Consider the following 15,933-nt stretch of genomic DNA (forward strand, 5'->3'; position numbering starts at 1 on the left):
AAGGCACACTCGGGGCTTGGGGGGCGGCCCTTCTTGCTTTGGTACAGGGGCCAGTATTTCCGTCCTGCCGACTTTTCCACATAAAAGTGTCCTGTGTGTGGAGCTTTTCTCTAGCATAATGCTGGCTGCGCGTTCTTGGCAGGACCTGGAAACAGTGTTTAGTCGAGTGCACCGAGTGTGACAGACCAGGGGTGAGTGAGCACCAGCTGCGCTCCTCCCCGGCTCTGAGGCATCCTGCAGGTTACTCTGTGACCTCTCGTTCCCTCATCTGCAGAATGCAAGCAGTAACCATAATACTAAGCCGGCAGGTTTGCTCTGCGGGTGATAGGAGACCAGGTACGCGGAGTTCCTGGAATATAATGAGTAGCAATAGAATGTGCTTTCGGAAGCCCCTTTAGTTTATAGGTAACTCTTCATCTAGGCAGAAAATATAAATGAAGATGTGGAAAAACCATTCAATGGAACCCTAAAGACTTTACATTTTATGTCCCTGGCTGGCTTTTGGAAAGCACACAGAGAGGCAGTTTCTTTACCTACTCGTGGCGTATCCGATATGCCAAAAACAGTAACAACAAGTCTCACATTGGAGATGTTCCTGGTGCCCACTCGAGCAAATCGATGAGCAACGGGACGACAGTGCGACAGTGCCGCTCCTCGTTGGCTGAAGGGTGGGCTCTCTCTCCATGCTCTGGGAAACCTCTTGTGTTCCTGCTTTTTTTTTTTTTTTTTTTTTGCTTTTTGGGTCACACCTGGCAGTGCACAGGGGTTACTCCTGGCTCTGCACTCAGGAATTACCCCTGGTGGTGCTCAGGGACCATATGGGATGCTGGGAATCAAATCCGGGTCGGCTGCATGCAAGGCAAACGCCCTACCCGCTGTGCTATCGCTCCAGTCCTGTTCCTGCTATTTTGCCCTAGAATGGGAATGAGGAAGAAAAAGCATTGCTGAAGAGAGGTTGGAGGGAGGGCAGGGAGCAAGTGTCTGGTTTACTTGCTTTCTGGAGTTGCCTCCCCACTGAGTTCTCTGGATTGGTTTGTTTGAACAAATTGGTTGCCTCAAGCAACACATTATTAGTTGGAGCTGGAATGTATCCCCGGAGATTTACTGCTTTCCCCCTGCCAAATAATTGTCCTTCCTCCCCACCACCGCTCCCCACCCCTTGCCTTGCCCCGCAGAGGATGCCGGGACGAAGGTGGGGGCCTTTCCCACTTGGGCATCTTTCAAGCCAGTTCCCCACCTTGCCCTGAGTCTGTTTGCAAGGCATCTTCCCTGTCACTTGGAAGCCGAGCAGTGACTGAGGGATCAATCTCCATGTTCAACTCCTGGACTTTTTTTCGCCTCCTTCCCTGAAATTCTCAGTGTTGATGCTTCAAGAAGGACTTTTATTTGGAGTCAGAACATGCACCCTCCCTCCCCCTGTGACGCTGGCCCTAACTCACAATGGGATGTTGTTCCTGCCCCAGTGACATCAGGCATTGCCATGTGACTTGCCTTTGGGCCAGAGAGAAAGGCAGATGGAAACCAAACCGCCAGTGCAGGTTTCCAGGTACATGCACTGCCTCTCCTGCCCCCTGCTCTGTCATTGTCACCCACACCGTCCCACACGCCGCCCTTAGACCCTGGCCTAGACCCAGTTTCTCAGGTTCCCGTGTTCTCACGTCCCACCCAAGAGCACAGCGCACGTACCCAGGACTCCGGAATTCTCTGCTTTAAGGCCGAGTTCAACTGTCCTTTGAACCTGTGCACCCAGGTGCAGACCAGGCCACTGTGTGCGTGTCCCAGGCCTGCAGGGCTGGGGGACAGAGCTTGGATGCATGGACAGGGGTCTTTAGGGAAGTGGCTGCTCGGTGCAGATGGAGCAAGGTGTGGAGGGGGAGAAGAAGGAGGCTGGCCAGAGATCACATCTGCCTGCATGGGAGGAGCCCCCAAATTCAAAATTCCATGTTGGCTTTCTAGTTTATTATGAACATATGTTGGTCACAGAGGACAGGGTCGAGATTATTGAATAGCTTTTCGCTTCATCTTCCTTTTCAAGCTCTTCGGCAGAGCGTGTATGAGTCTATACCAGGATTTTTGAAACAGTACTCTCAAATACTCAAAATGAGCCTGATGATATTATTTTTCTTTTTGGGGTCACACCTGGTGATGCTCAGGGCTTATGCCTGACTTTGCACTCAGGAATCACTCCTGGCATTGCTCAGGGGACTATATGGGATGCCGGGGATTGAACCTGGGTCTCCCGCGTGCAAGGAAAATGCCCTCCCTGCTGTGCTATCACTCGGGGCCCCAAAAGCTTGATAATTTTTTCAGGAAGGGCTGCTGTCTCTGGTGGCCTGGCCTTTGAATGACAATGTGAAATGAAGATGCAGTTCACTCCTGAGGTGAATGTCCTGGGGGAAATAAGACTTGGTAACTGTAGACCTGAGAGGTTCTGGGATTATCTGTGACTCTGTTATAGATATAGTGGCTCATTCTAAACTCAGAGGTAACAGTCTTTGATTGTGTTTGACTTCATTCTGTAGATACAGAGTTGGCAGAACTTTGTGTGATTGTGTGCACAGTAGCGCTACCCAGAGGAAACTGGGAGAAATCCAACCGAGTTTTTCAGGTTTTCTTGAGTGTGCATTAATCGCCCCCCCCCTGATATTTCCAGGATGTCTTATCGTCATTCCTGAATTGCTGACATTCTGTGAAACTTTGAGGCTCATTTTCCAGTGCTTGATAGTTTGGATTTTCAATGTATCTATCTTGCATCACTTCTCTGTGGCCCTTTAGAAGTAGGATTCAGGGCTAGACCTTGGATTAAAAACATATCAGTGCTTGCTTTGGCAGCACATATACTAAAATTGGAACGATACAGAGATTAGCATGGCCCCTGTGCAAGAATGGCATGCAAATTTATGAAGCATTCCATATTTAAACATATATATATATATCATATGAGAAAAGGCAAATAAAATCCTAGCATAGGGGCCAGAGAGACAGTACAATGATTAGGGCACTTGCCTTGCATGCAGCAAACCCAGGTTCAATCCCCAGCATCCCCTATGGTCCCTTCTAAGGGCGATCCCTAAATGTAGAGCAGGGAGTAAGCCCTGAGAACTGCCGGGTGTGGCTCCCAAACAAACAAGAAACAAAACGGAAAAAAAAATCCTAGCATAAAGAATGGAGAATGGCATTGTTTAAAAACTGTATCTGTTATCTAGGAATTTACATTTAGATTTTTTTGCATTCTGTGGGTGACTGCATTATGAATGTATCCAACTCCATTATTGTAATGACAGCAATCATTGTAATGACAGCTCCCTTTAAAAATTATTTATTTATCAAATGAATCACTGAGAGCCACCGTTGCAAAGTTGTTCATGATTGGCTTTTAGTCTTTAGTCCTATAATGTTCCATACCCATCCCTTCACCAGTATACATTTCCCACCATCAGTGCCTCTATGACAGGTGCTTTTCTTCTCTCTCTGTCTCTCTCTGTCTCTCTGTCTCTCTCTCTCCCTCTCCTACCCCTCCTCCTTCCTTCCTTTTGGGCTTTCTGGTTTTTCAATACAGATACTGAAAGGTTACCTACCTTTATGTCTCAGTCCTGTCCAAAATGATCACTTCCGTCTATTATTGTCACTGGTTCTTCTCTATCCTAGTGCCTTTCACCTCTCCCCCACCCCAGAACACTTGTGGCAAGCTTCTAACCATTGATCATACCTCCTGGCCCTTGTTTTTCCTGACCTTGGTTATTAGTCTCATAATATAACACATAACATAGTCTTATAATATAACATATATAGTATATAACATATCACAATCACGATATCCCCTTAATCACTGATTTCTCGGGCAGGCTCAGTAACATCTCATTGTGTCCATTCCCTGAGATCTTAGAAGTCCATCTCGACTCGGCCCTCCTAACGATGTTACACTGGGGGCTCTTCAGGGTCAGGGGAATGAGATCCAGCTTGTTACTGGATTTTGCATATGGATACACCATGGGAAGCTTGCAAGGCTGTCCCATGTGGGCAGGAAACTCTCAGAAGATTGCCAGTTTCTCCCAGAGGGAGAAGTAGGCTAAAGATATCTTCTGAGAGCTTGCTTTTAAGTCTCTCTTTGGATGTTGGCCGTTGATGGGATTACACACACCTGGGTTCCTCTGCCAGTACCTTCATGCATGAAGCCTGTTCGAACGTGTGTAGAGGGGCCTTGAGCATGGCTGTAGCTAGGTTCCGGTGGTCTTCAGCCGCTGGGAGCTCTGCTCAGGGTGGGGAGGGAAGCTGTAGCCCCTCAGAGGGGATATAACATATAATATATCATAATATATAGATATCCCACCCGCATGACAAAGCCTGGCAAGCTACCCATGGCATATTCGATGTGCCAAAAACAGTAACAAGTCTCACAGTGGAGACATTACTGGTGCCCGCTCAAGCAAATCGATGAACAATGGGATGACAGTGATACAGTGTTATATACACACAAATGAATGTAGTCATTCTATATCTGCCCCTCTCCTTGTGACTCATTTCACTCAGCATGATACTCTCCATGTCCATCCATTTATAAGCAAATTTCATGACTTCACTTTTCCTAACAGCTGCATAGTACTCCGTTGTGTAGATGTGCCATAGTTTCTTTATCTGGTTACCTGTTCTCAGACACTTGGGTTGTTTCCAGATTCTAGCTGTTGTGAATAATGCTGCAATGACATAGAAGTGCAAATCACATTTCTGCTATGTGTATTTGGATCCTAGGATATATTCCCGGAAGTGGTCTCGCTGGGTTAAATGGGATCTCAATTACAAGTTTTTTGAGAAATGTCCATATTGTTTTCCAAAAAGGCTGGACCCAGTCGGCATTCCCACCAACAATGAAGGAGAGTTCTTTATCCCCGCATCTGTGTTGGCACTGGTTGTTCTCGTTCTTTTGGATGTGTGCCAGTTTGTGGCATGAGATGATATCTCACTGTTGTTTTGATTTGCATCTTCCTGATGATTAGTGATATAAAGCATTTTTCATGTACCTTTTGGCCATTAGAATTTCTTCTCGAGGAAGTTTCTATTTACTTCCCCATTTTTTGATAGAGTCGGATATTTTTCTCTTATAAAGTTTTGTCAGTGTCTTATATAACTTTGATATTAACCTTTTATCAATGGGTATTGGGTAAATAATTTTTCTTACTCTGTAGGCTGTCTTTGTATCTTAGACACTATTTTTTTTTGAGGTGCAGAAGCTTCTTAGTTTCACGGAATTTCATTTTTTCCCTCTTGCTTCCACTTGCTTGGTTAGTGATATTTTATCTTTAAAGATGCCTTTAGCGTCAGTGTCATAGAGGACTTTGCCTTTGTTTTCTTCCTGTACCTTATGGATTCAGGTCTGATGTTGTGATCTTTAATCTATTTTGATCTGACTTTTGTGCATGGCATTAGAAAGATTTATTTTTCTAAATCTAAAAACATAAGTTTATTTTTTCACATGTAGCTACCCACCTTTCACAGTACCACTTGTTGAAGAGGCTTTTTTTTTGCTCCACTTAATATTTTTTGCTCCTTTACCAAAGATCAAATGATCATATATTTGAGGGACTGTGTCAGGATATTCAACTGTATTCCATTGACCTGTAGGCCTGTCTTTATTTCAATACCATGCTCTTTTGATTACTACCCCTTTCTAGTACAGTTTGAAGTTGGGAAAGTTGAAGCCACCCATGTTCTTTTTTCCAAGCATTGCTTTGGCTATTCATGGGGGTTTGCTGTTCCATATGAATTTCAGGAGTGTTTGGTCTATTTCTTTGAAAAATGTCATGGGTATCCTTTGAGGGACAGCATTGAATCTATACAATACTTTGGGAAGTATTGCCATTTTGATAATGTTAACTCTCCCAGTCCTTATTCTGTCCTAGCAACTATATGTGCCTGATCTCATCCACCTCCCATTTTGTGCCAGAAAGAATTGCCCCAGTGAATGCTTTCAGATCATTTCTTTCTGAATCAAGGCAAGTTGCAGGATCTAAGAGTACATCATTCTGATGCGTAGTAAAGAAGAAGCATCTGAATCCCTGGAAGTAAACAATGACATGGCTTAAGTAAATCTGATATGCGCACTTGTATTAGCAGTTATGATATTATAAATTGAAACCATGTTTTCGGAAAGCTTTCAATCATCTTTTTCTTATTTTTTATTACATTCTATAAAAGAAGAGGAAAGTGCTCTCCCTTTCCAGAGAAGCAGAAACAAAGGCTCATTACATTTTAGTGGTTTTCCTTCTGCTTCCAATTTGGGGCTGGAGCGATAGCACAGCTGGTAAGGCGCTTGCCTTGCATGAGGCCGACCCGGATTCAATTTGTCCACCCCTCTCGGAGAGCCCGGCAAGCTACCAAGAGTATACCGCCTGCATGGCAGAGCCTGGTAAGCTACCTGTGGCGTATTCAATATGCCAAAATCAGTAACAACAAGTCTTACAATGGAGACATTACTGGTGCCCACTCGAACAAATTGATGAACAACAGGATGACAGTGCTACAGTGCTACCAATTTGTTTTGTTGTGCTACCAAGATTAGGAATGACTTAGGAATATTATCATAGCAATTAATTTGTGTAACATTGCATTTATGTTATGTAATTGATATAAATCATGTACTTTGAATTATACTACATTTAATATTAATATATAATTAATTAGTTAAGAGGCTAACTGCTATAACAACTCGGAGATTTTGGTGTCAGCACAATTCAAGTTCCTCCCTTCCTTCCTTAGAGCCAGTCGCCTTTTCTGCATTTTATTTATTTATTTATTTATTTAGCTTTTTTGGGTCACACCCAGCGATGCTCAGGGGTTACTCCATGCTCTGCACTCAGGAATTACTCCTGGCAGTGCTCAAGGGACCATATGGGATGCTGGGATTCGAACCCAGGTTGGCCGTGTGCAAGGCAAACACCCTACCCCCCTGTGCTATCGCTCCAGCCCCATTTTCTGCATTTTAATAACCCACTTCCATTCTTTTCCCTTCGGTGGCTTTTGTTGTTACAAAGAGTGGAGTTTGTATGCACTTGGTTGCAGCGCCTTCATGCGTGGTGTGATGCCTACACACACACACACACTTGGTTGCAAGCACGGGGATGTCCGTGGCCGCTCTTGGTGCACACTGTAGTGGTAAGAGGGTTGGAGCTCATCATTCTGCTACAGGGCTCTGCCGCTAAGCTCACAGCGGAAGCCTGAAGTTTATTTCTTGTTTATACCTGGGAACGTTATGTTGGTGACGGGGTGCTGTGTTCTGGGGGTCTCAGCTGCTCTGACTTTGCAGTGTCCTCCATTCAGGTGGATGGGGCAGCGGGGGGGGGAGTCTGTGCTGGGTATTTTGTGGGCTTAGGGCTTGGTCCTACCGTAACGACAGAGAGACTGAATATGGGCAGAGTACAGGGTAAGACAGGTAAGACATCTGCTTGCAAGCGGCCAAGACTGTTTTGGTCCCCAGCACTGAATTCGGGGTCTCCTGAGCACTGCCTGCTGTAATCCCTGAGCACAGACTGAGTATAGCCAGGTGTGACCCCAAAACCACCAAACAAGTAAAACCAGAATTATTTGTGAACACAAATTTTGTGTTACAGAAAATGCAGAAATCTGTGATGTCGGTCTCACCTGATTTTCTGGGTCCTGTTTAAGATCTGGAGACTATTAAGTGTTCCCCAGTTTTATTGAAGTTTAGTAAATCTAAGACAAGCTGCTTGTACTTAAAGTGAGCATTTGTTGAATTCTGACATATTTGTATACCTGAATTCCCCCCATAATCAAAATAATGAATAGCTCTGCCTCTAATGGTTCCTGGTGCCCATTTATAATCCTTTCCTTCCTTAGTGTCCCCCTGACCTGATATCCAAAACACCTACTATTCTGTCTGCATGCATTTGCATTTTGGAGGATTTTGTTTAAAAGGAATCCTAAAGCAAATCTTCTGACTTGGCTTCATTCCGTACAATTAGGTTGGGATTCATCCATGTTGCGTGTTTCAGCAAGCATTTCATTCTATTGATCAGTAGTGTTCTGTTGTGTTACTATAGCTCATTTTATTTTATTTTTATTTAAAAAGCAGGGAATGCTTGCAGCCTTTCAGTGTTTGAGGATCAGTAGGTCATTCTCCACCCCCCTTCACCCCCTTTTTGTTACAGTGTTAAAAAAAGCTAAGAATGCCCAGCTTTCTGGAAGGACTCTTGCCTCTCATATATAACCCTAGTGTCAAGGAAATGAGGGTGCAATTGAGCAAGGGAACCATAAACATGCCTTTATTGTTTCCGAACCTCAAATTGAAAGAACATTTAACTGAAACCATGCTGCCTGCAATCACTAGCTTTGTGCCCTGTGGCCACAGGAATAGGAAAGGAAAAAGACATTTAAGCTGACATTTCAGATCGATGGTCTGGGATCAGCACTGTATTTCCTGAGCCTGGACACCTCAGCTGGCGTCTACACTGAGTGTCAGGCATCCCCAGGGTGGCTCGTTGTGCCTGTGTGCCTCTGGCCTCCCGTGCCCACAAACCTTCCATCACCCCCCTCTCCTCCTGCCTCCCCTCTGCGCTTGGTCCTGGCAGTCCCCTGCTCGCTCTCAAGTTAAACCTGAGCTTGAGATGACACTTGACCGTTTCCTGGGTGATTAGACGAAAGGATGAGAGAAACAGTTGCTGTGGAATAATCACTAAGTGAAATAATACAGAGTATTCCCAGGTCTTCTCAAGGATAGTGCCAGGTTTTGTCGGTGTGTGTGTGTGTGTGAGGGGGGTAGGTGTGAGGGGGTACCATTCAGGGCTTCCTCCTGGCTCTGTGCCCGGGATCTTTCCTGGAGGGGCTCAGTAGACCATATGGGGTTACTGGTGGATGGAACCTAGGTTCGCCGCATGCAACACAAGTGTCTCATGTATGCATTATACTGTCTTTCCGGCCCTGACAATTCCAGTGCGTTCAGAACATCAATTCTGACGTGCCATTCCTCCCTCTTGTCCTGCTTGTATGTTTCCTGCCTAATTTTCAATCCTTTATTAAACAAGCTCCTCATTCAAGCTGATTTCTTTCTTCCCCTTTGCACCTTGGCTTCCCTCTCCCCTCCCCTCCCCTCCCCTCCCCTCCCCTCCCCTCCCCTCCCCTCCCCTCCTCTCCCCTCCCCTCCCCTCCCCTCGCCTCCTTTCCCCTCCTTTCCTCTCCTCTCTACTCCTTTCTCTTCCTCTCCCCTCGCCTCCTTTCCTCTCCTTTCCTTTCCTCTCTACTCCCTTCTCCTCCCCTCCCCTCCCCCGCTCCGCTCCCCTCCCCTCCCCTTCTTTCCTCTCCTCTCTACCTCCCTTCTCCTCCCCTCCCCCCTCCCCTCCTCTCCTCTCCTCTCCTCTCCTCTCCTCTCCTCTCCTCTCCTCTCCCTTCTCCTCCCTTCCCCCCTCCCCTCCTCTCCTCTCCTTTCCTCTCCTCTCTACTCCCTTCTCCTCCCCTCCCCCTCCCCTCCTCTCCTCTCCTTTCCTCTCCTCTCTACTCCCTTCTCCTCCCCTCCCTCCCCTCCCCTCCTCTCCTCCCGGCCCACCCCTCCTTTCCCCTCCCTTCCCTTTTTTTTGTTTTGGGCCACACCTGGCAATGTTGGTAATGCTCAGGGATCATTCCCAGCTCTGCACTCAGAGATCACTCTTCACAGTGCTCCGGAGACCATATGGGATGCCAGCCATCCAACCTGGGTTGGCCACATGCCACACTAGCACCCGTCCTGCCGGAGTATCTCTCCAGTCCCACCCAGTGTCTCTTTACCGGGCTCCAAATACTGCCTTTCCTCACGGTCCAGTTCAGCTGCTGACACGTCGAGGAAGTGGCCTTTGCTTCCTCCTCTCGTCACCCCGACCAAAGACTGCAGCCCCCCAAGATGATAGTACTTCATGGCAGCAGCCCCCCGGTGCACCTGGTCTCTGAGCCCCGTGACTTTTTCTTCTTATTTCCTCTGTTGCGGGGCGGGGTGGGGGGGGGGATGCTCTCCAAGGCACATCTCATCCTTCCCTCCAGTCAGGTTTCTGCTCCGCCCACCGTCACCTCCTCACAGAGACCTTCCCCGCCCCCCACGGTCTGAGGTAGGGGCACCCGGGCTCCTCTTCGTCTCCCTTTCCTCGTCCTGCTTTGGCTTTACCCACTGCACGGAAGCCCTGTCGAGGCACTTTTCTCTCCCATGCTGCCCTGCCCACGTGAAGTCCATGCACGCTGTTGATGCTGGGGGAGTCATCACATTCCTGGTCCTCAGTCATTGTTGCCTCGTACGTGGCAACTCGCCCAAGGGCTCAGATGTGCCCAGAGGCTCACATGCAGCCTGAGCGTCTGATTCACTCTTACATCACCGCCAACACGTCGCATGCAGCCGCACACAGTAGATCTTGGCGGAAAGACAGAAGTTAACAGCGAGAAGAACATTTCCCAGGGTCCGTGTGACTCAGCTCCGGTTTCAGCCAAAGGTTACTCAGCACCTGCTGTTGGCCAGGCGTCCCGGGCTGCCTGCAGACGTGTTGTCTCACCAGAAACTCATAGCGACTTCACGTCCGCCCAGTAATCTGAGAGCTCAGGCTAGGAAGTTTGGAGAGTTCACAGCTTTTCCAATAGCTGCCTCCTGCCCTGTTTCTTCGCCTGACCCCTGACTTGGCTCTTGGTTTCTGGGATATTCAAGCCTCTCTGCTCTGCTTCCCGGCGCTCATTTCTTCATGCATCAACTTGTTCTCTCACAGCCCCTGCACCTTCTTGTAGGTGGCGAGGAAATGTCCCCCTGCTGCTTCCTGAGCATTCGGTGTCATTTAGTGCCTTGTCCTGAAGGCCTCTGGCTTCCCGTCCTCTTTCTGGCCCTCTCTCTGAGCCATAAAGCTGGCAGTACCTCTTGGCCCCTTGTTTCCTTCTGTCCCCGTGTTGAGTGGCTAACTTCCCATGTTTCAAGCTAAGCACCCAGGGCCCATGTCCACCCTCTGTCTAGGTGACGTTACTCAGGTCACGTTACTAATGTTGGCCTGTGACTCCGATCTGTCCGTCTTCCCCTTCATGAGATTTTCAGCACAGCAGTCATGTCGCCTTCGCTGTGATTTTGTTACAACGTGGACAAGAAAAGCAGTCAGGGAGCCAAGCGTTGTTCCTCAAAAATGACTTTGGTTCCTTCAGACCTTTACTGAGGGTTGCTGCCTCCAAGACCCTCTGGGTGAAGTGAGACCTCCCTGTTTCTGGAGTCAAGGAGTTTGGAATGAGCACTGGACTAGGGGAGTCTCGTTGGCAGTGGTGATGAGAATGTGGCAAGTCACTTAGCCCTACTAAGCCTCAGTTTCCTCTTCAGCGCATGGCGTTACTGAGAGGCTCCCCGCAAAACTCCTCCACAGGATGGAGGGATGGAGGTTTTCGAGGTTGAGTTTGCTTAGAGAACTGTGTTTTGTTCATTGGTTTTGTTGTTTGGGGGCCACACGTGGCTGTGCTCAAGGATTATTCCTGGTAGTGCTCAGGGGACCAGGGCTGAGTGGGAATCAGCCTTGAGCAAGGCTTGCTTAATCCCTGTACTATTTCTCCAGACCTCAAGTTTGCTTATAAACCATGCACATGATAGAGCTAGTTGGTATTTTTGGAACGAGCCTCTTAGCCCTCTTAACAATTCTCTTAACAATCCTCTGGCATACCGTGCTTTGGATCGCATTTTCACTGGGAACTTTCTATCCCAGCCTGAACCTGAAGGGCGGCATCCACTCTCAGCCTGAGAATTCTTTTATTTATTTATTTATTTATCTTTTGCTTCTTTTGGGGGGTCATACCTGGCGATGCACAACAGTCATTCCTGGCTCTGCACTCAGGAATTACCCCTGGCGGTGCTCAGGGGACCATATGGGATGCTGGGAATCGAACCCGAGTCGGCTGCGTGTAAGGCACATGCCCTACCCACTGTGCTATTGCTCCAGCCCCGACAGCCTGAGAATTCTTCCACTCGTTAACCTGCCACCATCCTTCTCTGGCCAGCCCTCAGTCCATAGTAGCAGACTCACGGTCTCCATTGCCGGGCTGTAGCAAAACCCCAAATTTCCTCCATGAATTTGATGTTCTCTTGCCACTTTGCTTGCTCCTGGGGCCCGGGGAAAGGCCTGGTGGTCAGCGCGAGGCTGCAAGTCCCCTTCCAGGCGTGTGGTCCTGGAGGTCAAGTTGCTTGGGATACTTCCTGCCCCAACCCACAGCCATACTGCAGCTGTGTGTCATCTCCTGTGTTCCCCCCTCCCCCCAGTCCAATATGTGCGAGCACAGCTCTTCCATGTGTCACTCCTGGCATGCTAGACATGCATGAGTGCCACGAGGAAGCATGTGTGACCCCCAGGGAGCATGCGTGCAACCCCCAACTAAAGGCAGAATGCCCCCAGCAAGCACCGCAGCCCAGAGAAGGGGCATCACAGCTAGTGGTGTGAATTTCGGCCGTAGCACAGCCAAATGTGTAAATACCACAGCCAGGCCTGGGTGCGATATTCTGATCATCTCGGAAACAAGACAGCAGCCACGGAAAGGGAAGGAAGGGAAAGGAATCTTGCTCCCTCAGACCCACCATATAGGGTGTGCAGGTTTGTCTCAGAGCCAGTCTACCTCTAAATTCTCTTTTCCCTAAACACATTCCATTAAACCTCATGAATACTTTTTTTCTTTTTTTTTTTATCCTGGTGACATTTAATTTTAATTCTGTGGGGGGCTTGAGGGCCACACCTGGCCGTGCTCAGGGTTTACTCCTAGCTCTGTGTTCGGGGTCACTCTTGGTGGACTCGGGGAACAGTATCGGGTGCCAGGGATTCAACTCGGGTTGACAGTGTTCAAAGCAAGTACTCTACCCACTAATCTATATCTCAGGCCCTCATGTTGGCATTTTCAAAATAACTTAATGTCAGGTCACAAGGTTTAGGCAGATCTGACTCATAGTAAATCCGTGAATATTGTTTATGAAGGTGGAGGACTCCATACCCATGGTCTGAAATCTGTGTTTTCCTCCAGTTTGGATCCTTCCCCCAATCTTAACCTTTCTCCTAGAAGAAGTATATATATTATATATGTTATATTTTATATATAATTTTATATTGTATATAAATATATATATATATATTCTTTAATGTGGCAATGTGGCAGTTCAGCCTTGTTCTCAGAACCAAAAAGCAACGCAGGAGCCAGAGAGAGAAAGTCTAGTGGGTAGGGCATTTGCTTTGCACACGGCCGACCTGGGTTTGATCCCCGGCATCCCATATGGTCTCCCAAGCACCGCCCAGAGTAATTCCTGAGTGCAGAGCCAAGAGTCATCTGAGTAAAACTTGAGCATCACTGGGTCGTGGCCCAAAAAGAAAAGAAAAGGCAATTCTTGAGAGGCAAAGCAGCGGATATTCTCCATCTCTTAAACTCTGTTTTGTTCCTTTCTCAGACCACCCCCGGAGCTGGATGTATTTGGGGTTGTGATTAGCCTTAGGCTGAGTCTTTCTTCTTTTTCCCTCATCAAATTTGTGATTCTTATTCTGGTTCTCTTTTTCTTTGCATTGTCACATGCCCTTGGTTCTTGAAGAGTCTTTCCCAGCATCTCTGGTTAGTCTGGTGAATAATTCACCATCTTTTGTAGCTAACTGTTGTCTTTAAAATTGGGAGCAAGATTTGCTTCCCACAGACTTCCGGCTCGCAGCGATGGCACGTGGGCGTGTTATCTGTGTACCTGCCTGGCGCGTTCCCAGACAGTCTCTGCTCTGTGTCTGCTTTAGACTCACCGTGGGTTCTTGCATGGTGAACCGCAAGGAAGTATTCAGAAGCAGAATGCTTCAAATTCCTGGGCTAAGTCATGTTTCTCTTACTCTCTTCAAGAGCCCAGCTGGGGCATTTTGGGGGCAACTAGCAAAGAATTGGAAATAAACATAGGGGGCAGCATGCGAAGATCTTGCCTGAGGTCTAGGACTCAAGTTGTTGGCCCCTAGAGTAACACAAGGGGGCCACAGAGATAACACAAGGGAAGAAGACCTTGCCTGGCACAGAGCTGACCCTGGTCCAATCCCCAGCACTGTGTGTGGTCTCCCAAGTACTGCCAGGGGTCAGTCTGGGGCACAGAATCAGGAATAGCTCTTTAGTATCACGGGGTATAACCCCCTACCCCCCCAAAAAAACATAGAGGTTATTGTCACTAGAAGTGGTTCTAGTGGCTTAGTCAGTTGTGTCACCTTATTTCAAGGCTGAAAGATGAATGAATTACGTCAACTGAAAATAGTTTTGTTTTGAAATTTCCAGGGTCTTTTTCGAGATTTGAAACGTGTCCTGTTTAAGTAAAGGAAGAGGAGAAAAATGAAGTCCAGAGGGACACACTGGGCATTTTTTCCCCCAAAACTAATCTTTTACCTCTCGTTTGGAACTACTTCTTAGACTCCTGAGACTCAGGTCCCTCAGCAGACAGGGAGTGTTGGGTTTGGCCAGATACCAGGCTGGACTAGGCACCGTGGCTCTCGGAACCTGGTTGGATGGAATTTTACCTGGTCTTTAAGTGCCGGGCTCATCCGAGCTCCCAGTACCCATACTTGAGTCTGGACATCCGTCACTGGAGCTTGCGGAAGAATCAGGCTCACCACAGTGCTCTGCACCATTTTTCTCGCTGATGAGCTGATTGGTTTTAGAACAGAAACTTGAACCCACACATACTTCTTCATGTCCTGCCCAGAAAAAAAGGGAGATTGTTTCAGAAAAGGGGCACAAATTCTTTTGGCAGAAGTTCTGATTATTACCTATGATGACAAACTGATCCCCTGCCTTTAGGGTGACAGATGAGCTTGGCATTTAATTAACTATAGTATCTGTTCAGGCCTAGTCAGTAAAGTCACATTGATATCAAATATCTCAGAACAAGAGATTCTCTTCTCTTGGATGGCAACTGCCTGATTTGAACACTAGCTTTCTTATTAGCAGTGTGACCTCGTACAAGGCACTAAACTTTACTGAGTTTCACTCTTATTATCTATGAAAATAGAATAATCACAGTAGCAATTTCATAGAATAGCTGTGATGATGAATAAAAAATAGATTCAATGCTCTTATGAATTTGATAATATAGATTACTAATAGATCTCAGTAAAATTGCAGGTGTTATTATTACAGAAAATATATACTGTTAGTCTTTGTTATTTTTATTATCGCAACTTTAATTCATTAAGAACATTGATTTTAAGGCCTGAGCCATGGTACTGTGGGTAGAGCATTTGCCTGGCACATAGCCGAACAATTTCCGGCATCCCATATAGTCTCCCGAGCACCACCAGGAGTAATTCCTGAGTGCAGAGGCAGGAATTACCTGAGCATCGCTGGGTGTGACCAAAAAAAGAATAAAAAAAAACCACTGATTTTTTTTATAGTATAAATATAATATATCCATTCTGGGGCTGGAGCGACAGCACAGCGGGTAGGGCATTTGCCTTGCATGCGGCCAACCTGGGTTCGATTCCCAGCATCCCATGTGGTCCCCCAAGCACTGCCAGGAGTAATTCCTGAGTGCAGAGCCAGGACTAACCCCTGAGCATTGCCGGTTATGACCCAAAAAGCAATATATATATACATATACATATATATATATACATATATATATATAATCAGTTGCTAAAGAAAAAACTGCTTTTTTTTCTGCAAAGATGATAAAAGATGAAATGAGAAAAAATAAATCCGCTTTTTTTTTTTACAAAGATGAGAAAGGGCACTGAGGTAGGTTTAATCAACTTAAGTCTATTTGGAGAGCTCAATAGTAAAATATTTTTAATATCTGAACAATGATGAGCTCTTCCCAGGAATTTTTATTCCCCAAAGAGAAATTTTTTCAACAGTATAAATAAAATAAGTCTAACAAGTTTGTGGTTAGGTTGTTCCTGGCTAGATTCAGTGTTGGCCTTTTGTATAGTGATACAAAGCACTTACATGTGTGGGGGT

At 46.8% G+C, this 15,933-nt stretch overlaps 1 protein-coding gene and 1 non-coding gene across 2 annotated transcripts in view; both read left to right on the forward strand.

Annotated features, from left to right (window-relative positions):
- Positions 1 to 15,933, forward strand: part of STON2 (stonin 2) — a 186,302-nt gene that overhangs the window by 93,924 nt on the left and 76,445 nt on the right. The gene's annotated exons all lie outside the window — the stretch shown is intronic.
- On the forward strand, positions 2,817 to 2,920 carry LOC129403846 (U6 spliceosomal RNA). Its single transcript, XR_008629506.1, has one exon. It is a non-coding gene; the product is annotated as a U6 spliceosomal RNA (small nuclear RNA).

Source organism: Sorex araneus, chromosome 3, assembly GCF_027595985.1.
Source record: "Sorex araneus isolate mSorAra2 chromosome 3, mSorAra2.pri, whole genome shotgun sequence".
In the NCBI taxonomy this organism is placed as follows: domain Eukaryota; kingdom Metazoa; phylum Chordata; class Mammalia; order Eulipotyphla; family Soricidae; genus Sorex; species Sorex araneus.